Below are 23663 nucleotides of genomic sequence, written 5' to 3' on the forward strand. Positions count from 1 at the left end.
AAAAAAATCTAATTTCAGGCCACCTTAGCCAATGACCCTAAAGTTTGGGAGTCAATCCCTACTCACTCTCTCCTTCACCCATCCCATCAACCACCATGTCTGCCAATTCAGCCTCCTTAACAGACTTCTAGTCTACCACCTAGTCCTTACCAGTGTCCCTCACCTCGATGAAGGCCACCACCTCTTAGCTGGCCTCCCTGCTTCACCTCTTGCCTCTCTACCATCCATTCTTCACTCAGCAACCCTAGTTGACTTTTTAAAATACAAATCCTGTCAGATTTCTTTCTTCCTAAAAAACCTTTTCATGGTTCCCCATTGCCTACAGGCTAAAGTCCAAACTGCCCAGCAACACTTGTTAGGTCCTGTGGAATCTGACGGCTACCTACTTGCCCAATACCACCTCCTGTCACTGTCCCCAGGATGCCTTTCATGCCAGCTCTCTAGGGTCTTTGGGGTTCCCTCCCTGAGGACCACTCCCCCACACCTCCCTGGCTTGCTGTTAGGCTTTCTTGAATAGCCCCTTCTTCCCCATCCCCGTGCCATTCTGTGAAACTCAACTTTTAAGCTGCAAGCCGGGTGTCACCACCTCTGGGAAGTCTTCCTGGATTTGCCCCGCCATACCTGCAGGCAGATGGCCCAGCCACTCAGCGTCTCCCTCCTCTTCATGCTTCAACCATGTGTTGACTTGTCCATTTCTGCCAGACTGTTGAGCATATGGAAGCCCTTGAGATAAGAACAGGGATTAGATCCTTCTCACTGCAGTGACTAGCTCTGGGCCTGCCCTGTGATTAGAGCTCAGTGAGTATCTCTGGAAGGAAGGCTGCCACACAAGCAACCACAACACCAGGTAGAAAGTGATGAGAAAGAAGCAAGATCATAGTGACAGATACCAGAGACGGAGAGGAATTGATTCTAAGTCTTTCCGGAGGTGGTAGCCTTGGAGAGGGGTGGTGAGGCACTGGTAAGGTTGCCGTAAGCAGGGATGGGAGGACAGGAGCTTGGACGCTGTGCCAATCGTTTGTATAAATACACTGTAGATGTTCACTTTGCCAGTCAGAAGTAGGCCTGAGACTTGACCTAGGCATTCAGTCCCCTAGGGACCCTAACTGTGCCCTTTCAGCCATGATAGGAAGAGACCGGATTTCCAGGGCATATTACCTTTCCTTTAGGTCACTGGAAGAAGAAATAAATTTGAATTTTTAAATACCTTGGCCAGATTCTCCATTGTTCTGATGCACTTCCCTTTATTTGCCTTGAAGCTTGTACCCACATAAACAGTGACCCTAGATCTCTGTCCATTCCCCCGATTTAGCTTCTGTAGGCCCAAGGGTGCAAGTAGATGTAAAGGAACCTGAGCTTGGGGCTGTGGAGTTGGGCTCAGGAAGGCCCAGTGGCTAAGCCTCTCCTGCTGCTTCCGGAGCCCTTCCTGCATTCTTTGGGGCAGAGAACCGAGAGAAAACAAGTTTCTGTGCTAAGAGGAGTATTTGGATGTGTTGACAAGGTCTCTACAGTAACCAGGAACTTGAACAAATGTCACCAGAAACCCACAAACAAGAAGACATATTTTCTCCCAAACTGGTCATTTTTATCCAGGAAGCTGGCCCATGGGCGGGGGGCTTGGCCATGCATGTTTGCAGTGGTAGCCACACCATCACATGCTCCTTACTAGCTGGCATCAGGAACTCAGCTAAGCGCTGAGGCTCTCTGGGTGCCTGTAAATAAATACGCTGGGTACTTGTGAGCACAGAATCAGGAGATTTGCCTTTGTAGGCAATTCAGTCTTGCTTTTAATTAAGGAATAAAAAAATAAAAATAAAAATAACAGCAAAAGAGAGGAGAAAATGGTTCAAGGAAGAACAATCAAGTTAGGTTTATTTTCAGTATCTGAGAAATTATAGGCCGTTGCTTCTTGAACCCATTCTTGAGGGGAGGAAGGGGAGGATGAGGAAGGTAGAAAAAAGGAGGGAGTACAAAGTAGGGGAAAAGGGGAGTGGCCACTTTGGAGCACCTGTGTGCTAGGCACTGGCTTCTGCCTGGATTGAGGGGCCAAAGAGCACAGTGGGTAAGGGGCAGGTGCTAGATCTAGGCTACCTGGTTCGAAATTGCATTGTCCCCTCCATCTGTGTCCCTAGGCTTTGCCTGACTATTCTGAGCCTCCATTTCCTTAGCAGTAAAATGAGCTTTTATGAAAATTAAATGAGCAAATGCATATAAAAAGTTTAGAACCTGGCATATAGTAAATGTTCATTCACTGTTAGCTATTGTTATTATATTAACTGGTTTCATTTTCACAATAACCTATGAGGTGTATAATTTTATTCTCACGAGTTTTCAGGTAAGGAAGCAGCTCAAAGAGAGAAAGACAGAGAAAGATCCCTGCCTAGGGCACACAGCTGGGCAGAGAGGGGACTCAACTCCAAGTCCAACAGATCTCACTCACCCCTTGATGCCTGTGGCAGGAGACTGCTCTGCCTCTGACTGGGTGGTAACAGAACTTCCAGGCTCTTGGGGAGGCTCCATCCACTCTGACCACATGCCCCCCACATGATGGGCTCATGGAGAGTGGGCCGCCCTTGCTGAGCACCTCACTCCACCTTCTCATGGATGTAGGAGACATAGGTCGGAGAGGTGGAGATGGTGTCCTGTGGACCTTCCTCTCCTTGGCCTCTAGGTCCCTTCTCATCCCAGAGGACAGAGCAGTGGGTTAGGAATCAGTAGATGTGGGCTCCAGCTCTGCCACCAACCCAATGTGTGACCTCACACAAGTCACTGTCCCCCTCCTGAAAATGAAGAGGTTGAATTTGGCCATCCTGAGCTCTCCGAGACTGAGTTTACAATTCTGAGGATCAGAGCATCCTATCTCACATACTAATACAAAGAGCTGAGTGTTTCAGCTAGGTGACTGCAGTGACAAGAGATAGCCCATTCTCTCAGTGCCCCTGGGAAGCACGTCCACTTAGCACACATCATGAATTCCACAGGCTGCAAGCAAAGTGGAGGGGGCTGGGGGAGAGAAGGACTATTGGCTTTGCACTGCCAGGCCCTGCAATTGCATTTCCACACAAAAGAACTCTTGATAGCAGCCCAATGGCAGGGGACTCTCGTAATGTCACTCACAGAGGAGGCAACTGAGATGCAGAGAATTCAGGTCTTCTTGCAGAGGCAACCTTTCCACCCAGGTATTTCTGGCTCCAAATCAATGATAAGATTACAAGAAAAAAATGTTAATTTTGCCCCTTTTAAACTAACTTGCTTTTCTTTTCTTTTTTTTTTTTTTTAGAGGCAGAATTTCACTTTGTTGCCCTTGGTAGAGTGCTGTGGCATCACAGCTCACAGCAACCTCCAGCTCTTGGGCTTAGGCAATCCTCTTGCCTCAGCCACTAACTCGCTTTTCAGGGGCCATCCTTCCCCAATCCCCTCCTTATAGGCAAAGTGGGAACCAAGATCTGGTTTGTATTTTACAGCTTCAAGCCCCAGCTGTCCTGGAAGAAAACAAAGTCTAATCAAGGCCTGAAAAGCTTGTGTCTGAATCTCTAGCAATCCATGATTTCTCCTGAAGTCAGCCAAGTTGGAGCCTGCCTGGTAGGCTGAGAGATCATTTCACTGGCAGCTCAGAACCCCCTCCCTGTGTGCGTCCCACCTGCCCCTATTTTCTTGTCCTGTCTGGGTTCCCTCTTGGCAGCCTGTTTATCAGACATCCAAGCACCACGTGGGTCCTTGCTTATCCGGCCTGGTCCTCCAGGCAGCTAGAGGAGCCAAAGCCCCTTCCTGTCTTTCCTGAGGGAGTAAAACACCTACTTTCTTCTAGGCAAAGTCAGGAGAAGCCTGGGCTTTGGAATGGGGCCCCGCTTGGGTCCAAGGCTGACTCTCTGCTCGTTATTAATCATGGGATCCTGGCCTCCCCTTCTCTGGGCTTCAGCTTTATATTTGAAAAAATGGGGATACGATTTCCTTTAAGAGTTATGTGCAGAATAATTGAGAATGGTGCTTTTAGATCCAAGTTTCATGGAAGCACCCCAGGGAGTGTTGGGAGTAGGGGAGGACACAGAATGGTGAAAGCAGTGCCCCAGGCGCCCAACCCTGTTCCATCAGGGCAGCCGCTCTGTGTCTGTTTTATGCGGCCAAGTTAGGCCCGTGACTTTGGATGGAGGAAAAGGTTATGCAGCTGAAAGGAAATTTAACAATCACGACTCCAATTGTGAAAGTACTTGGCACCCAGTGGGCATTTAATAAGCCTTAGCACGTTCTTCTTCTTCCATCCTTCCCTGCCTCTGGATTCTTTATTCCATGGCCCAGCCTGAGGCCAGACCCAGATGAATGGCCAGAAGGCAGCAGGCAGAGCTTGGAGCATGGAGGCTTTCAAAATCACAAGCCAATTACTGCAGGTGTGGCCTCCACCGTGGGGGCGGAGGTTTAAGAGGACTGTCACCCCAGTAGGACACGCTACAGGCTCGACTACAGCTCCACACGGAGGAAGACCGCAGGAAACCAGGAGCTGCAGAAAAAAAAGGTTCCCCACTTGGCACGCCTTTCACAAGGGGCTCTCCTCTTTTCCCGGAGGGGTGCCCAGGGAAAACAGCTCTGAAAATGGACGAAGGGGCACAGGAAGCCAGGGGCCAAGTGGGCCGGCCTGGCTGCCTCCTGCAAATAAGCAGAGCCCGCCTGAGGGGGAGGGTGCCAAGGAACAGAGCTGCCATCAGCCTGCCCAGTTTTCACAGACCTTTGGACACAGCAGACCTGCCTGGAGAGCTGCGTGGCAATTGGAACCACAGCGCCACCTTTAGGCTTGCTTCCGCATGCAGCTCCCCTCCAAAGGCCACCCCCGGGGCAGGTGAAGTGCTAGGTAAGCGGGGAATGGGGGCCAGATCAAACCCATTAAACACGTGCCAGGTGTCGTGTTGGTGGTACTTAGGTAAATAAGCTTGGGGTTCAGGGAAAGGTCGTTGCTAACGTGTATTGCAGCCGGAGTGTCCGGGCTGTGCTGCAGGCAGAAGGCTGGCAAAGCTAAAAGCCAATCTCGTACCTTAGTTACAGGGAAACCGGGGCTAGGACACAGTGAGCCCCGGCAGAGCTAGGACGTAAAGCATTCCGTGCCTCTCCACTTGGACGATTGTTCACCAGTTAATGTCACAATGACTACTGTGTCAGAGACGCACACTAGGGTGGTCCCTTTACATTTAGAAATGCGTGGCGATAGGGCTGAGCCACTGCAGGTGGGAGTGGACTCAGTTCACAGGACTACATGACTGCATGTCCTCCGACAACCTCATGTGTACAGTTTTTGACTGGCAAACGAATCACCCTTTATGAGCCACCTACAAATTGCTGTCTTGTGAGGACCTCTCTCACCCTTTCTCCCTGCCAGTGGAGTCTATCATTTCAGACCCTGCTGCCATGGTGCCTACTGGAGACATTAATCACTGGATGGGTCCCCCCATATTATGATGACATATGTGTCTATTTGTTTAAATAGAGAATTCTGGCCAGGAACTAGACCATATTCTTTCCTGTGTCTCCAAAGCTAAACTCAGAGCCAGACACAGCACATGTAGGTGCTGTGAAAATGATAGATGAATGGATGTGTGGATGGATGGGTGGGTGGATGGGTGGGTGGGTGGATGGATGGATGGATGGATGGGTGGATGGATGGGTGGGTGGATGGGTGGGTGGATGGGTGGATGGACTGATGGACGGATGGACGGATGGACGGATGGACGGATGGGTGGGTGGACAGATGGGTGGGTGGACAGACGGGTGAGTGGGTGGATGGACGGGTGAGTGGGTGGATGGGTGTATGGATGGATGGATGAATGGGTGGATGGGTGGATGGACTGATGGATGGATGGATGGATGGATGGACGGATGGGTGAATGGGTGGGTGGATGGATGGGTGTGTGGATGGACGGTTGGACAGATGGACGGATGGGTGGGTGGACAGACGGGTGAGTGGGTGGATGGACGATGGGTGGGTGGATGAGTGGATGGATGGATGGGTGGATGGACAGATGGGTGGATGGACAGATGGGTGGATGGATGGATGGGCAGATGGATGGATGGATGGATGGGTGGGTGGATGGATGGATGGGTGGATGGGCGGATGGACGGGTGGATGGACAGATGGGTGGATGGGCGGATGGACGGGTGGATGGACGGATGGGTGGATGGGTGGATGGATGGGCGGATGGACGGGTGGATGGACAGATGGGTGGATGGGCGGATGGATGGGCAGATGGATGGATGGATGGGCGGATGGATGGGTGGATGGGTGGGTGGGTGGATGGATGGGTGGATAGGTGGATGGATGGATGGGTGGGTGGGAGGGTGGATGGACAGGTGGGTGGGTGGATGGGTGGATGGATGGGTGGATGGATGGATGGGTGGGTGGATGGATGGGCGGATGAATGGATGGGCAGATGGATGGATGGATCAATGGGTGGGTGGATGGATGGATTAATGGCAAATGAGGTAAGGTGGATTAATGGCAAATGAGGTAAGTCTAGGGAGTGGGGAATCACTCCACATATCCTAGAAGAGAAATGGTATCTGTTTGTAAGGAGGCATCTGTTTCCAAGCCGAAGCCAAGCTGTGTAACTGAGGGTGTTCGTGTGAAGTGGAACTGTGTTGGCATCACCCTCCTCCTGACTACCCTTCCCCTGGCTTCCCGGAGAACCTGCTGGAAATCTGACAGTGTTCAAGATGTAGTTCTCTGAATGTCTGGACCAGACTCACCTGAAGAGTTTGTTAAAATGCAGGTTGCGGGGCCCTCCCTCTGAGTTTCTGATTCAATGAGTCTAGGGTAAGACCTGGAAAATGAATTTTTAAATCAGCACCGCCCAAGTGATTCTGATGTGTGGGGAAGTCTGACAGCCCTTCCTGGTGCAGTATACAAGGACAAGCCGAAGACTGTCTTTGCTGACTGGCACATCCAGGGAGGTTTGGGGAATTGATCCAAAGTCACACAGACATTAAATGACAGAAAATGTCTATAGAGTCTGGAAGCATCTGGAAGTCCAGAGGGAGGGAGGGCTTCTAAATCCCCCACCTACCCCTCCACCCCCTGGCCCTGGCCTGCAGGGGCTGGCCCACTCTCTGGGAAAATGTCCTTCACATAGTGAGAAGGGCCCACCTGTTCCCACCACCATCACCACTAGCAACACCCAGAGTGGCTGGCCTCGCTCCCTGCTTATCAGGGCAGGGAAGCCAGCGGGTGTTTTCAGTGTCTGTTTCTACCTAAACACAGCTCTCACTCTCAAATGTGGCTCTGCCAGCAAATGTTAGCAGATCTGGAACATGAGCCCCAGTTGGGTTCAGGCTGGAAAGGGCTCAAGGATGATGACAGGACCAGAAGATGGTTCTGGACCAGGAAATAGCCAAATATCCTGACAACCACAAGTGGGCAAGCAGCCCTCCCAGGCCAGCTGGTGAGCTCCGGGAGGGAGGAGGAAGGGCCCGTTGGAAGGCAAAAGAAAACTTGCCGTGTCCCCCAAAGCCTTGCTTGTTCCTGTGACTCAATAACCTCCACTCCAGCCATACTGGGTCTCTCGCTGCGTGCTTACTATGTTCCAGGTCCTATGTTTGGTGCCTTCCTGTTTGGCTTAATCTTCACAATAGCCTTAGGAGACCAGTAATGTCACAATTCCTGTTTCACATGCAAGGCAACAGGTCTATAAAGAGGAACGTAAAGCGACTAGCCTAAAGCCTGACCTCATCAGACCAGACACAGACTCATAACTTGAACCCTAGTTCTCTCCTTTCCCGGGCTCCCCCTCTGCCAGCCGTGCTGCAGGTGCCAGGTTGCCGGCCTCCCTGCCTCTGTCCATGGTGCTCTGCTCTGAAGGCTCTGCCCCTGGTGTCATGAACATGGTCCTTCTGATTCTTCTGAGCCAGGTAACAAGCCACTTCTTCCCTAATGCCCTCCTGGATCCCACCTCCCATCTGGATGTAGGAGTTAGTTGCTGGGTCCCCAAAACATACCACCTGGACTGTGTTCAGCCCCATGTTCATCTGCCTGAGCTGCTAACGTCCATGACAGCCGCCCCTAAGTCTTGATCTCTAGTCCCCATACTCACTACCGCCACCAACCAAGCCCTGGCTGTTGCACCCCTGCCCCCATGCCCTGCTCAGAGGCTTCTCCTCCACAGGCTTTCAGGTGGTCCCTCTGGTAAACCACATGGGTCCTGGGCCCACAAGCAGCCTGAGAACTAAGCAAACCACCCCTCCATACTGGTTCCTCCTCATTATGAGGGTGGAATGGCCTATGGGTCTAAAGGAAGGTCACTGAAGTCTAAGCTGGAAGGCCTCACTTTAAGGTTTGAACTAACTCACTGTGTGACCTTGGCCAAGTCACCGAGGTTCTCTGGGCCTCAGTTTCCACTTGTGGGATGGTGGGTGAATGGAATGGATGATATCTATACTCCAGGCTCTGTTAAACACTTCCTATGCACTGAGTGGGGCTTCCTGTGCCAGGCATTGAGTCTGTATCAAGGATCTAATGCACCAAGCCCTTAGTGGGGCCGTGGGCACCTGTCAGGGACATGGAGGCAGATTTGGCCCTGGCAGGTTCCCACTGCCAGGAGGGAGGTGAGTGTGGTCAGGTCAGCTGAAGGGCCCTGAATGCTGGCCAAGAAACGTGTACCTTCTTGGCTCCACCATGGAGAGTGGCTGTTGATCCCTTGTGAGGAAGGATAGGAAAGTGGGGGGCCGGGGACCACTCATCTGGCACTGACATGAGGGAGTGACAGAGAGAGAGCCTAGACCTGAGACTCCGCTTAGGTGTCTGCTTTGATGTAGGAAGCTGGCTGTTGTAAGCCAAGGCTCTGGGCCAGCATGAATGACAGTGGGATTGAAGAGGGGAGAAATTCTGGAGACATCTCAAAGGAAGAATTGAGGACTTGGGGATGCAGGCATGTGGTATGGAGGGGAGGAGAAGCAGAGAGGGTGGATTCCAGAGTATGGTGGATGGAGGGACTGGGCACCTGCGACCCCAGTACTGAGGGGAAAGGGCTGAGAGGCAGGGGACAGGAAAACCTGGGTGCTAGTCCCCATTACTGCCCCTAACCTTGAGTAGGTCACTGTTCCACTCTGAGCCTGTTTTTATCACCAGTAAAAAAGGGGAAAGAATCCTGCCTGCCTGCCTGACAGGTGTACCTTGGGGCTTTCATGTACTAATGTATGAGCAGCTCCTGGACGCGGTAAGCCTCATAAACATTGACCATTTCGATGGCTATGTGTTGCAATCCATTTTTATTTTACAATATAATAGTAATAGCTACCATTTATTGATCATCTGCCATGTGCCAGGCACTTTATTAAATAATTTGTTTATACCCCTGATCTGATTGCTTCCTCAAAAGAATTCTGCAAGAACCCCTGCATTTTATGGATGGTAACCCCGAAGATCAGAGAAATCAAGCAACTTTCCTGACATCTCCCAGCTGCTGGGCAGCAGTCCCCTCCAGCCAGCATTTGATAAGTACCTAATAGTTTCCAGTTGCCCTGGTCGGAACATAGAGGGGGTAGAATCTGGCTTGGCCCTTGAAGATACTTCATTGCAGCTACCAACCTAGAGCAGAACAGGTTTCTTTGAGCCATTTGTTGTGGAATTTTATTCTCTGCTGTGAATGTTGATAGACAGGGGACAAATATCTCCTGGCTTGCCTCTCTGAGAGCTGGGCACCGGGAAAGGATGTCAAACCCTGAGACCATTGTTCATGATGAGCCACGCTCCCGCCTGCCCGCCCGCCTGCCAGCCTTTTATCCAACTTGGCTGGGTGCTATTATTCAGCTCTGAGCCATCACCAGGAGCCACAAAGCAGTTAATTACAGAAGTATAATCCCCTTCTTCACGAGAAGCTGATCTTCTAGGGTTGCGAGAAGATAAGATTTATGCCTCTTTCAATTCCTTTATTCTCTCATCAACATAGATTCATATTTCAGTTTCCTGCATTGGAAACAAAAAGGAAACCCGCTCAGCCCACTGCTGCCTGAGAGAGATAAATTAGGCGACACAAAGAGCCAGTCCTATAAACTCCATCTCTTTCCCTTCCTTTCATGTTTGTGATTATAAACAGAGTCAAGGGCAGTTGAAATATATCCCTCTGCCTGTCTGTCTGCCGTGTCCTACTCAAATTGAGGAGAGAGTGATAACAATCCGTGCTGTACCCAGGAAAGAAGAACACGGCCCCCCGCAATCCCACAACAGCCTAGAGAGATCAGATAGAAAGATCTTTGTCTCTGGCCATTCTCTGGTCACAAACGTCTTTAAAAAGGCCACAGAAAGAAACTGACTGCCATGCCACTGCGGATGCTTTCATTTTCTTAATGGTAACGGGTGTGACATTATTTGCTCAAAAGGAAGGAAGGGCCTTTTCCTTTGGTGGGCTGTGCAGCCTGACTGTGCCAGGGCCCCTCGCCAGTCTCAGAGTGTGTGGACAGAGGTCGCCAGCAGGCCAGACCACAGAACAAGGCCAATTTTAGCAGCCCTGAGGAAGAGAGTCCAGGATTTTTGGAGAGGAAAGGCCCATTTACCAGGAATAGTCCCGAGGGAAATGACATTATCCTTCTACAGAGGAATTAGGGTGGGTTTTTGATTGTTGTTGTTGCAGTTCAACTGCCTTAGTTGCTTTGAGGGGTTTCAGTGGAGTTATTAACTGTTTTTTTTTCCAATAAATTATATTGCAATTGCATTTATTTATTTATTTATTTATTTTAGATTAACATGATGGTACAAATGATTAAGTTACATCGTTTGTGTTTGTTAGGGAAAGTTCTAAGTTGTAGTTGAGTCCTTCACCCAGGACATGAGCCATATACCCTTACACTGTGCCCAATAGATGAGGGTTTGCCAATCCCTCTCCCTCTACCCCTCTTCCCTCTCTGGCCACCCCCTCCCCCCTGCTCCTCCCTGTAGTTATTAACTCATGAGAGTTCAGTTAGCATATGAAGAACAAAAGGACCACAGAAATGAACCTGTTTGCCCAAGGAAACAGAGCAAAGGTGTGGTACAACTAAGAATACAAAAGTCTGGGTTACAAAAATGATCATCGCACTTGCCCTAAATTGCCAGACACTGTGCTAAGCTTCCTATTCCCCTACCTTTATGACAATTAAAATGTAAACCTTATCACCCACACCTTATGGATAAGGAAACTGAGGGTTAGAGGAGGCAAGGTACTTGTGGGGGGTCACCAGTTAGTGGCCAACTCCAGAGCTCCTGCAGCCACCTGCTGTGGCGCCTCCCCCCAGGGTGTTCCTTTCTGGCATCCTGACTTTCCTTGGAGGCTTTTTTGCAAAGCCTTCCCCTTTTTGGCAAAGGGGAAAATCTCATATTTGACGGATAATGAGAAAAGGGAGGAAGGGAAGAGAAGAAACTGAATATAAGAGCCAAGTTGGCCCCTGTAATAAAATGTCATCCCACAAGATGTAAGACAACAGTCTTTAATAGACTTTGAGATTCAATTATCCCTTTATATTTGCAGCAGACTCGTCATCGTCTAAATCATCCATTCACCGTAAACACACCCTAATTCGCGGATAGAATATAAGGTAAATCATGTTTGAGAGCTCTGGTGCTTCTGAGCCATCACCCCTCAGCCTTCGCTCCCAAGGGAGGAAGGTTAATAAAAGCCTTGGGCACTGCCTCTAGTTCAAGGCCAGGGGGCTGTCTCATAGATCGCTGAGAAGGGCACTCTGACTCAAGGCTGCATCAGTCTTTCCCGTTCTGGGGCTTTTGACGTATGTTCTTTGCCTTCTGTCCTAGCTACCCTCTCTCAAGCCCTCAGAGGAAAGACAGCAACTCCTGACTTCCTCTAGATCATTCTCATTTTTTTTCCCCAGAAGACTTTGCAAATGGGATATCTCTAGTGAATAGCCAACACATTTGATTTTTCTAGGTAGCTGGGCCTCCTTCCTATGCACAGGTACCAGCCTTGCCAGATCTGCCCTGCACAGCCCCTACCTATGAACTAGCTCCCAAACCCCACTCCTTGTGGCATTTAAATATTTTATATAACATGTGTATAGTATATATATTTTCTAATATACAAATATATGTATTTTTTAGCTCTCTTCCTTTTGAGTTACAAAAATAATGCATGTTCATTGAGGCATATGATTCAACAGAGTTGTATAAAACAAAAGTCCCCGATCCTCTACCCCAATTCCACATTCCCGAGTGAGCCAGAGTGACCAACAGCCTCATGAGTGTCTTTCCATACATTTCTTTGGGTTCATATAGCTATTTGAGGTTCCCTTCGCCACAATTTTTGCCTCTTTTGCAAATATGGGATCACGCTACATGTGTTTCTCCACAATTTGCTGTTCAGAATTTAAAAAATATCATCGACATCTTTTCAGGTCAAATAAAGACATCTGACCATTCTTTCCAATCATAGTGCATACGTGACGTTATGTGGTATGACTGTATCATCTTGTGTCCCTTGATCCTCCCAGATGCTACAGCAGGCCTGGCCCCTCGTGCCTATGAATGTCATGGTTTCCCTCCAGTTATAAACTGCCTGTCTTTGCCAAGGCTCTTTCCAGGCTGGCCAGTCTGGGAAGGGGAGGAGAGGGGAGTCCTTACCCATATGATGTTTTTAAGAGTAGTCCATGCCAGGCTAATCCTGGCCACTCAGGCAGAACCCAGACAGACTTTTAAAAACAGGCTTCACTCACATGAAATCTGGACTTTCTCTTGGCGAAGGCAAAGGCAAAAAACAAAGCATAACTAAATCCTTAAGACATCATAAACAGGCATGCAAAAATACTACATATAATTCCAGGCATAAACCCAATACCCGCCAGAAAGGCTTAAGAAAACAATCCTTGAGAACACAAAAGACGTTGTTTACCAAAAAAAGATTTTTATAATGCCGCTGCTGCATTTTATTAGTGAGGGAAGAGGCGTGAAGAGGAGACAGGCTACAGAAGATTTCTGTGCTCATTTAAACTGAATACTAAAACACTCCGGGTCTGAAATGTTTCAAAACTGGAAGTAAATTCTTTGAGACAATCTGGTTTTCTAGAGCTCTTTTATGGAAGTCATATTCGAATAGTTTCAGAAATCAAAATGAAATCTCACAAAACCTATTAAGAGTTTGTCTCCTTTAGAATCGGTTATTCCCTTGCTGGGACTCTATCCTAAAGAAACATCAGGAATGCCAGCAAAGTTGAATGAATAAGGATGTGCATCCCAGCATTACTTATATATTTAAAAAAAAAAAAAGTAGAAAACAAGCTAAATGGTCTACAACAAGAAAATGTAATAGTACAAACTATTATAAGAGATATTCACAAAGCATTCAATACCAAGGATGAATGTTCATGTTGTGATGTTAAGAGAGGTGGAGAATTATATATGAAATCTATGTAAAGATACACATCAAAAACACAGCAAGGAAACAGACCAACAGAACCATACGCCATTTTTCTTCTTCTTCTCTTTTTCTTTCCTGTAACTTAAAAATTTTCTAAAATGAACCCGCATTACTTTTTAAATGGATTAAATTAAGCCACATACAAAAGACACAAGTGACTCTACGGACTAATTTTAGGCTCATGGGCTGGTAGGTATGAGAAGGGATGGGCATGAATAAAGCTAAGCGTTTTCTGGGTTGTGGGGCAGAGATAGAGAGAATCCCCTCACTCTTTGGTATCTTTAAGGATTGTGAGGCCGGTAGAGAAATAAGAACCTTCTGCAGAACAATTAGCACACAAAGGAAGCTTAATAACACGGAATAGATGACCTTGTCGGTTCGCTCCACATTAGTACGCACTTCCTATGTGTCAGGCTCTAGTGGAAATGGCAAACCTTGTATTCTAGTTTATTAAAAAAACAAGGCTGTACTTTGTCCCCATCACATGGGACAAGGAGCACATTGATTCCTTCCATTTTCCTTCTACTTTTCTCATAAAGGCAAGAAAGAAGGAGGAGGAAGACAGGGGCAGGAAAAGGAGAGAGAGGAGGAGGAACAAACACACAAGTTGAGATTTGCAATGGACATCAGGAAAGAACACACTGGAAGGAGTCTGAGGACCTTCAACCGACTCTGCTCGGAGGGTTTGTTCATTAGCACCAGCTCTGGGAAAGATGCAACCAAGCAGGTCTCAAACTCAGGTTTGCAATTTCTCCCGGTCTGTTCTGAAAGTGTTTGACTGATTGGTGGTCTTAGGACAGTAAACAATTATTAATCACTTCATTCAATAAATACCTACTATGTGTCACACTCCTTTAGGAGCTGGGGGTTAGAATCAAACGCAGTCCTTGCACTAGCGGTACTTACATTCCAGCACAGGTGACAGGCAACAAACGAATGGAACCATAAACTAAAGAAAACTGTAAACTAATATTATTCAAGTCATGATCACTGCTGTAGAAAAAATAATAAAACAGACTAAGGGAGGCTACCAAGTGGGGGAAAAGAGTGTAAGCACAAATGTGGGTTGTTGCAGAAATCCAGTGAATGATGATGGTGGGTGTGGTGAACAGCAGCAAGGCCCAAGGCAAATTTTGAAGATGGAGCTCATGACGGAATGCGGGCAAAGCAAAAAAACAAAATCGAGGTAGATTCCAAGGTCTTTGGCATGAGAAACTGAATAAATGGTGGTGCTGTTTTGCTGTTCAGTGATAGGGGAATTCTGGGGGAGGGGCAGCTATTCTGTTTTGAGGGGACGTAGCAGATGCTGTTGGTACACAGCCCATATCCCTCCAGCCTTATGGCATCAGTGCCAGTTGGTTGACTTTCAACTGCCCCACCTGCATCTCTTTGCCCGAGGGCTTTCTCCCAAGCTGCAGAAAACCACTCTGCCCGGGGCGGGAGTGGGGAAACACTGGGCGATTCTGACATTCCCCAGGGTTCACAGTGAGACTGAGCGCCAGTTCCCCACAGGAGTGCCTGGCTTGACAGCGTCTCCTCCACTGGCCTTTCTCCTTTTCCAAGTCATCCTTCCCAATTCCCCACACCAAGGGTTCCTGGACATTCCAAATAAATTACTTACACTTGAATCTAAACTAAGATGGGAAATCTAGAGCAACTCCCTGTTCCTTATACTGCATTCTTCTTTTCATCTACCGCTAATCTTGCCTTTGGGTCTTTCTTTCTCACTGCGTCTATCAGAGCAATAGTTAAAGCAGCAAGCTAATTAGTGAACCTTGATCATACATGGTTGGAACCACAAATGGAGTAATTTTAGTAAACCAGATTGCCAACTGACCTCCTCATCCCAATCCCTGGGCCCACTAATGATCAGCTTCCTTTTCTTTTTCAACCAGTGCAGCTGTCCCACCTTGCTTTCATATTTTCAAAACCAGCAAAGAAAAGAAAGGACAATGATCTGAGGAAACCCAGAAATCTGTCAAATGAAATAAATAGGAGAATGAAGGGCCCTTCTGTCCCCTCCTTCACTACACAGTTCAGCAAATGCCCGGAGACAGGAAGGCCACAAACGATTAGCAGCCACATCAGATGCTATTTATGAAGCATTGACTCGATGAGGAATTACATCTCTCATCAAAAGCCAGAGACAGAGAGACCTGACTTGCCCTGTGCTGTATCTCTTAGGGAAGCAAGCTTGTTGATACAGTAGTATTTTATATGTCACAAATGATTCAGATTCATCACTTTCTGTTTTCCTTCTGTTGCTATGGATTGACTGTGGTGTTTTTAAAAAAGCAAAGCAGCACAAAGATCTTTTGGTTTGAGCAACAACAACAAAAAAAATTGCTTAGTACAAATGAACTGCTGTCAACATCCATCAGGCACTATGTAAACATGACCCTCCTTTCTGCAAATGAGAAGATAACAGGTGCACAGTCACATTGGCAGGGAGGATGCTGGAATCTGAACCCCGAGCACATCAAGGGGCACTGAGTCTGGGCACAGGCTCTGGAATCAGTCAGATCTGGGATCAAACCCCTGGTTAGCCATTTACTGAGCATTGGCTTTGGGCATGTTGCTTACCCTCTTTGAGCCTTGGTTTCTTCATGAGCTTAGTGGAGATGGTATTCCCACTCATAGGGGGCTAAGATGAGTAAGGGCTAGTGATCAGCAGAATAGGCATTCCACCCACAATAGTTCCCATCTCCAGTCAGCTGAAGGCAACCTGGAAAATCCAACCTATCCAAGGTCATTAAAGGCCTGAGAAAAGGCAGCTCAGTGATTCTTGAGGCACAGGGAATTATCACTGAGAAAAGAGAGGATGATATCTAGGATTAAAGGTTCTTCCCCCGGCCCTTTCCAAAGGCCCCCTGTGCTGCATCCTTAGCACTGATCACAGGGTCTGGTACATAGTAGCAGAGCAGGCTTGGTGCTGTGGAGAGAGACAGGCCCGGCTCAAGTTCACGTTCTGTCACTTGCTTCTGAACAACTTCCTTCCTTGAGCTTCCTTATCTTGAGCCTTGAGTATCCTTCCCTGTAAAATGGCTAATGATATCTACTTTGAGGTGTCATGAATATGAACTGAGAAAAGAGATGTGGAGCCTAATACAGTTCCTGGCACACCGTAGACACTCGAAACTGTTGCCCTTTGTTCATATATAATGAATAAACTCATGGATAAAAATAACTCCATTCAATGAACAATTCATACTCCCACACACAAAATAAAAACATGCCATATCACATTTTCCTCTCGCTATATCATGATGTAGTCCCAGATATTCTTACAGTGGCAAAGGTTTATTCCAGCTCTGATTCTGTGCAGCATTATCACTGCAAACTCTGATCTGTAATTGGGATGCAGTGTACCTACCCTCACCTCCATCCCGACACATGTAAGAAAAATCTGGTTACACATAATGCCAAGGGAATCTCACTGCATCTCCCCCCAAATGTATATTAATGCACATGATATTCTTCACCTTACAGTGGAAAAACAAGATGGACACCACCTTAACAAGTGACCAAAGTTAAGAGCACCAATAATAAGACATACTGACACCATGTCCCCCTGGTAGGACACACTGAGAACAGCACATCACTTGTGTGATACTCTTTCAGAAACTTCAAAACCCCAGTATATATGTCTGATCAAAGAGAAAGAATCAGGCAGACAAAACTGAGGAACAGGCTACAAAATAACTGATCAGTACTCTTCAAAAGTGTCAAGGTCATGAAAGACAAGAAAATAATGAAGCACTGTCACAGATTGGGAGAAGATATAAAACCAAATCAATATGGGACTCTGAACTGGATCTGAATGAAGTTTGCTGTTCAGTTTTTAAAACTGTTGAGGGTAGTTTCAACGTGGGGGAAATATTGATAAAAGATCCAACCAAAATGTTCATGGAAGACAGAAGGCTAATCCCAGGAATTTACCTGAACAATTGAGAGGTGAGGAAGATTTATGAAAGGATTAAAGTCTAAGCTCTATGGTGCTTCTTTTCCATTTCTTAAACCTGAGCCCCAATGGCATTTTCTCTCCCTCATCCCTATCCCCGCAAATCCAACCTAGAGTGACAGGATAAATCTGAGCCACTTCACTAGATTTTCACAGAAGCATAATTTGCTCCTGTTATTTTCGTCACTATCAATATAAATATCAGGTGGCATAAAATTAGATAGCTTATTAGACATAATATGTCGTGTAAGTGGAACTGACAAATTGGGATGTAGCTCTTGATTCAGGATTTTCTAAAAAGCAGGCCTATTGCTCCTCAGGGAGGAGGGGACCCCTCACGTGAAACTTAGGTTAAGTTTTTAGTTTACAAGTTGCACAGGAGCCCAAGTACAACTTCATATTGGAGGAGAACTGGATCCCAGGAAGGGATAGTTAGTCAGGGTCACATACTGACACAACCCCTGCAGGACACCACGCTGCTTTCTCCTGGTTGCTATTATTGACTACAGCCTTATTGTTCTGACCAAGAACAAGACCAGCCCACAAGTGTTACCCAGCACAGACACATGCTGCTGGACCTCTGAATCACTCTTCAACACTGAAGCCTCAGCGTAAGTACCAGGAAATGTGTTCTATAAGATGCAGGAACTGAGCAAATGTTGAGAGACCAGATTCTTCAAACTGGAATGTGTGTGAGTCTGAGTGTTCAGGTATGGCTTGGATGGGTCTAAGACTTCCAGAACCGATCTCTGGAGTTGCTCTCTAGTGTTTCCATTTTCCTTAACCATTCCTCTGCTGTCCACTTCATGTTTTTCCTGCCTCTCTCCACCGTGTCTTTGCCCATATCTTGTGCCTCCAGGTCCATTATAAGTAGCATTTGATCCCCTGACCTTCCCTAGCCTTCCTGTTTCAGTGTACTTAAGATGAGATAGCAACAGCTTTGAGGCCCACAGAATCCATTCATTCATGCACATACATATTCAATCATTCATACATCAGAGGCTATTGGGAACTCTGGGGATATAGTAACACACAAGATAGATATTTACTTTTGTGGAGCTTACATATTAGTGAAAGGACACAGTCAATATACAAATGAATAAAGATACAATGAAAGATACTATTTTATTCACACAAGATAGTTATGATGGGTGTTGTGATGAAACTAAATCAGGATCATGCTATAGGGAGTAACAAGAGGTTACTTACTTTAGCTTGGGTGGTTAAGTAAGGGACTATATGAAGAGATAGCATTTAAGTTTAGGCCTAAACAAGAGAAAGTCAGTCATGTAGGTTAAAGATAGGAAGATAGTATATCTGGATCGTAGTGTGTGGAGAGGTAGAGAGCAGAGATTGAGTCCAGATCATGTAGGGCCTTGTAGGGTATATAATTAGCATGGGAAGACATTGGATAGTGCTAGACAGAGGAATGATACAACATAATCTAATTTATGTTTTAAACAAATATTCAGGCTGCTGCTCTGTGGTGAATGGACTGAAATGGCAGAAATGGATCACAAGATTAGAAGCAGACGTAATTAAGAGGGTATTGCAGTTAACCAGGTAAAGGATGATGGTGCCCGAGTTAGGGTGGTAGAGATGAGAACATGAATTTAGGATATGCTTTAGAAGAAATGCGAATAGAACTTGATGGGTGAGCTGTGGGGAATGAAGTCAAGAGGGAATCAAAACTGTTCCCAGGGGCGGCACCATGGCTCAAAGGAGTAGGGCGCCAGCCCCATATGCTGGAAGTGGTGGGTTCGAACCCAGCCCCAGCCAAAACTGTTCCCAGGTTTTGCCCCAGCACCCTGATGGTACACTATTAGTTGAAGTAAGGAACCCTGGGAAAGGAATTGGGAGAAGACATGTTAAGTTTGAGAAATTTATTAAAGAACTGGGTGAAGCCACCCATCTCATATTTTACAAGTATCACCAAAGAACTAAGAGATGACAAACTTTGCCTTCCTTTTCAATTCATTGTTAAACAGGAATAAAGTGAAAGACAACTGAATAAAATATTCATTCTTTTGTAAAACACTCTTATATTCAGAGGTTTGGTGGTAGAGCCACATCTTGCTAGGCAGGCAGAAATAGCCAATCAATCACCATGTCCCACCACGCAATGGTTCAGGGGGCAAACTAATTAAAAATTTAATCCCATGATTTTCATCTTAATCTCTTTTCCCCATTAACTTTGATCAATGCCCACAAATACAAGTTAGCAGAACTTTTCATTTAGATAAATGACTGAGTGGGGTACCTAATTAGTCTTTTATGAACCAATGGATAACTAAAACTTATATGCTAATTATTAAAAACTACACACTAATTTTCAAAGCATTCGATTAATTAAAAATCTGTATTTCTATTACCAAATACACGAACTTAGAGGACACTCCTCTCCGCTACCTCCCCTTCTGTCCCTCCCTCCCCCTTGGTCCCGCTCAGACACCTCTTACATAGATGGCCCATTCTTTCCTCCCTGTCACCAAAACGCCGCAGGAGAGAGAGCCTCGGAGCCACTCTGTCGGGTTACCCTGAGGCGATCTGAGGAGAGAATAAGGAAGAGGAGGAGGGAGACACTTGCAAAAAGCTTCTTCATATTCTTAGCGTCCAGGTGTCTCCAAGGCAACCGGCGGGGAAGTGACGTACTTACACCGGAAGCGGAAGTTGCCCATTGGTCTAGGTTGCCGCCATGTTGTGTGTGGCGAATCGGGAATTCCTGGAGCCCTGCTGAGGTGTTGTGCGGACCAAATTTCCTTTCTCTCTTCCCCCATTCCTTTAGTGAGTAAACGAATGTTTATTAGCGACTCGCTGTGTTCTATGCCAGAATCCAGGGAACGGGGTGGACCGACGTCCAAACTCCAGGATTAACACGCAGCAAGTTGAAGGTTTTCAAGCACCAAGCCCAGGGGGCACTCAGTACTGTGCATTGAGCACGGGGGTCCGCTCGTCTGAGACATCTTGGAGGCTTGTTTTACTTTGGTTAATTGGACTAGGGCCACAGCTGGAGGGAGCAATGGGGAGATAGTTGGGAGACAGGTGGTGGTGTATTGATGTGTGGAATGTGCAGAGTTGGGTGGGGAGAGAGCAAGAGCTTGGCAGAGATCCCTAGAGGAGAGAATACTCTTTGGGACAGAGACTTAGGACAGAGCTTCAAAAGCTCTTTTACTAAAAAAAGGGAAGAGAAGGAGCAGGCAGCTTGGGAGAAAAGGGGCACGATGTGGCATTGGTGTGAGCAAGGGGGTAGCACCTCAAGGGGACTGGTCAACAGAGTCATTTATGTTGAAAAATTAATGGGATGGAGACTGAGATAGGTCATGACTAACCAGGCTCTGCCATGAGCTAGAGCAGGTTTAGTGGAATTGTGGGGAAAGGCTTGGTGGGGTGATTTGAGGAATAAATGAGGGTAATAGTGAGAAAATGGGGACAAATGAGTAGAGACAAGCTTTCCCAGAAGTGGCCTGTGAGGAAATGAGAGTGATGCTGGGAGGAAATGTTAAATATTTATTTATTTATTTATTTTTTTTGTAGAGACAGAGTTTCACTTTATCGCCCTTGGTAGAGTGCGGTGGCATCACACAGCTCACAGCAACCTCCAACTCCTGGGCTTAGGCTATTCTCCTGCCTCAGCCTCCCGAGCAGCTGGGACTACAGGGGCCTGCCACAACGCCCGGCTATTTTTTTGTTGCAGTTTGGCCGGGGCTGGGTTTGAACCCGCCACCCTTGGTATATGGGGCCGGTGCCCTGCTCACTGAGCCACAGGCACCGCCCATGTTAAATGTTTTTAACTATTATTTTTTCAGATTGTTGAGACATAAGGAGGAATAATCAGCTTTCACCTTATCTTATTTTCTTGAGGCATTTTTAGTAATCTGAGCTAGCATTTTGCTCCTGGTATAGCGTCTTGGCAGGCAGATTGAGATAGTCTAAACCTTGCTGATCATCTTTTCTCCTGTCCCAGATTTGTTTTCCGTTTCTTTTTGAAGGGCAATGGGATGCAGACCCTATTCCATAGGGAAATGTCTGTTCTGAAAGAGGAACCAGAGGCCAACTGTTAAAAATGCATTGGGACTTCTGCTTCTAGGAAAATGGAGTAAATATACTTTCCCCTCTATCCCACACAAAGTAAAACTAAAAACTCAGGGCATCATATATAAAAGAAACGTAAGACTTTAAAAGGTGGGGAAAGGTAAAATGAGTAGGAACTTTGGGACCCAAGCAGCACCATGGTTGCAGATTCCTTGGGTTTTCTATATGCCTCATATATTCCAGACCTAGAGCTAAAAAAGCCAGTGGCCCAGAAATGCTAAGGGGCCGGGGGAATCTGATCTCTCGAGTTAAAGGAACAGGAAAGGGGAAACCTAGAAGACAGAAAATTCTTGGACAGTAACTGTTCTACACTGGCCAGATACCACTCACAAAACAAAAACAGTGCCCCCCTACACCTGTTGATATGTTTCTAAATGTTTATAGAGGAAATAGGTCGGACAATTATAAGTGGAAGAAAGTAAATGCATTTCACTCAAACTGGTAAGATGACACCACCAGTAGAATGTGGTGTCATTTTTACATATATTAGGTTATATCATTATGTAGATATCAAAACACCTACAGTAAGCAATAAAAAGGACAGACACTCAAAAACACTGTTGATAAAAGGAATTCAGAGGAATGCAAGGGAAAAAACCCCAAATGACAGACAAAACAAACAAAAAACACAAAATGGCAGACTTTAGCTATTTTTCATATCTAACATATCAATAATTAAATGTAAGTGGCCTAATTATGCTAATTAAAACACTGGTAATAAAGTTAGTCTCTGGTAATAGGATGATGATATTATCCATGGCCTTTTGATTTTTGTTTCCCACCACCCCTAGACCCTGAGACTCTTGATCAAGTAAGGCAAAATTGACTGAGGATGGCTTGTGCCAAATCAGAAAACAAAGTTGGAATTTTATGTTTCAGATGTGTGGTTAGCTCACAAAATGGATTTTCTCAATTTATCAATTAAAATTCCTTTTGAGTTGTTGGGAGGGTAGTTGAAAAAACATGACCTAATTACATACTATCTGTAAGAAACTCACTTTAACAATATAGGAAGGTTGAAAGTAAAAGGATGGAAAAACTATGTCATGCAAACAATCAAAATAAGATAGGAGGGAGATGGTAAATGATAAAAGGGTCAATCCACCAAGAAGAAATAACAATCCTAAATTTGAATGCACCAAAAAATAGCTACAAAATATATGAAGAAAAAAACTGATAAACTAAAAGGACAAATAGACAAATCCGCATGCTTCTCTCAATTGATGGCACAACAAATAGAAAATCAACAAGAATATAGAAGAATTCAACACCACCAATCGACAGAATCCAATTAGCATTTGTAGAACATTTCACTTAGCAGAATGCACATTCTTTTTAAATGCTCATGAAACATACACCAAAATATCCTAACCATAATAAATAGCTTTAACAAATTTAGAGATCTAAAATCATACTGAGTGTGTTCTCTGATCATAATGGAGTCAAACTAAACATCAGTTAACAAAAAGATAAGGGCAAGCTCTCCAAACACTTGGGAACTAAGCAACACCCTTCTAAAGATTTCAAGGGTCACAGGGGAAGTCTTAAGGGAAACACAAGGATATATTGAACTGAATGAAAATGAAAATAAGCCTATCAAAATAGGCAGAGCTAGGCAATGTGGAGGGAAAAAGCACTAAATGCATACATTAGAAATCAGGAAAATGCTAATTAGTAATCTTAGCTCCCACCTAAACATCCTAGAAAAAGAAGAGCAAACTAAAGCCATCACAAGCAGAAGGAAAGGAATAACAAAAAGCAAAATCAATGAAATAGAAAACAGAAAAACTAGAAAAGCAACTAAAAATACTGGTTTTTGAAAAGTTGTTTTTTTTTTTTTTAAGGACAAAACTCTAGCAAGACTAGCAAAAAAAAGAAGATACAAATTACCAATATTAAGAACGTAACAGAGGCCAGGCCCAGATGGCTCCCACATGTAATCCTAGCACTCTGGGAGGCCAAGGCAGGTGGCCCACCTGAGCTCGGGAGTTTGAGACCAGCCTGAGCAAGAGTGAGACCTAGTCTCTAAAAATAGCCAGGCATTGTGGTGGGCGCCTGTAGTTCCAGCTACTCGGGAGGCTGAGGCAAGAGGATCACTTGAACCCCGGAGCCTGAGGTTGCTGTGAACTATGATGTCATGGCACTAAGGGCAACAAAATGAGATTCTGTCTCAAAAAAAAAAAAAAGAATACAACAGAGGATAGTTCTACAGGTTCTCCAGCATAAAAAAAAGAAAA

This window comes from Nycticebus coucang, chromosome 14, assembly GCF_027406575.1.
Source record: "Nycticebus coucang isolate mNycCou1 chromosome 14, mNycCou1.pri, whole genome shotgun sequence".
Lineage (NCBI taxonomy): Eukaryota > Metazoa > Chordata > Mammalia > Primates > Lorisidae > Nycticebus > Nycticebus coucang.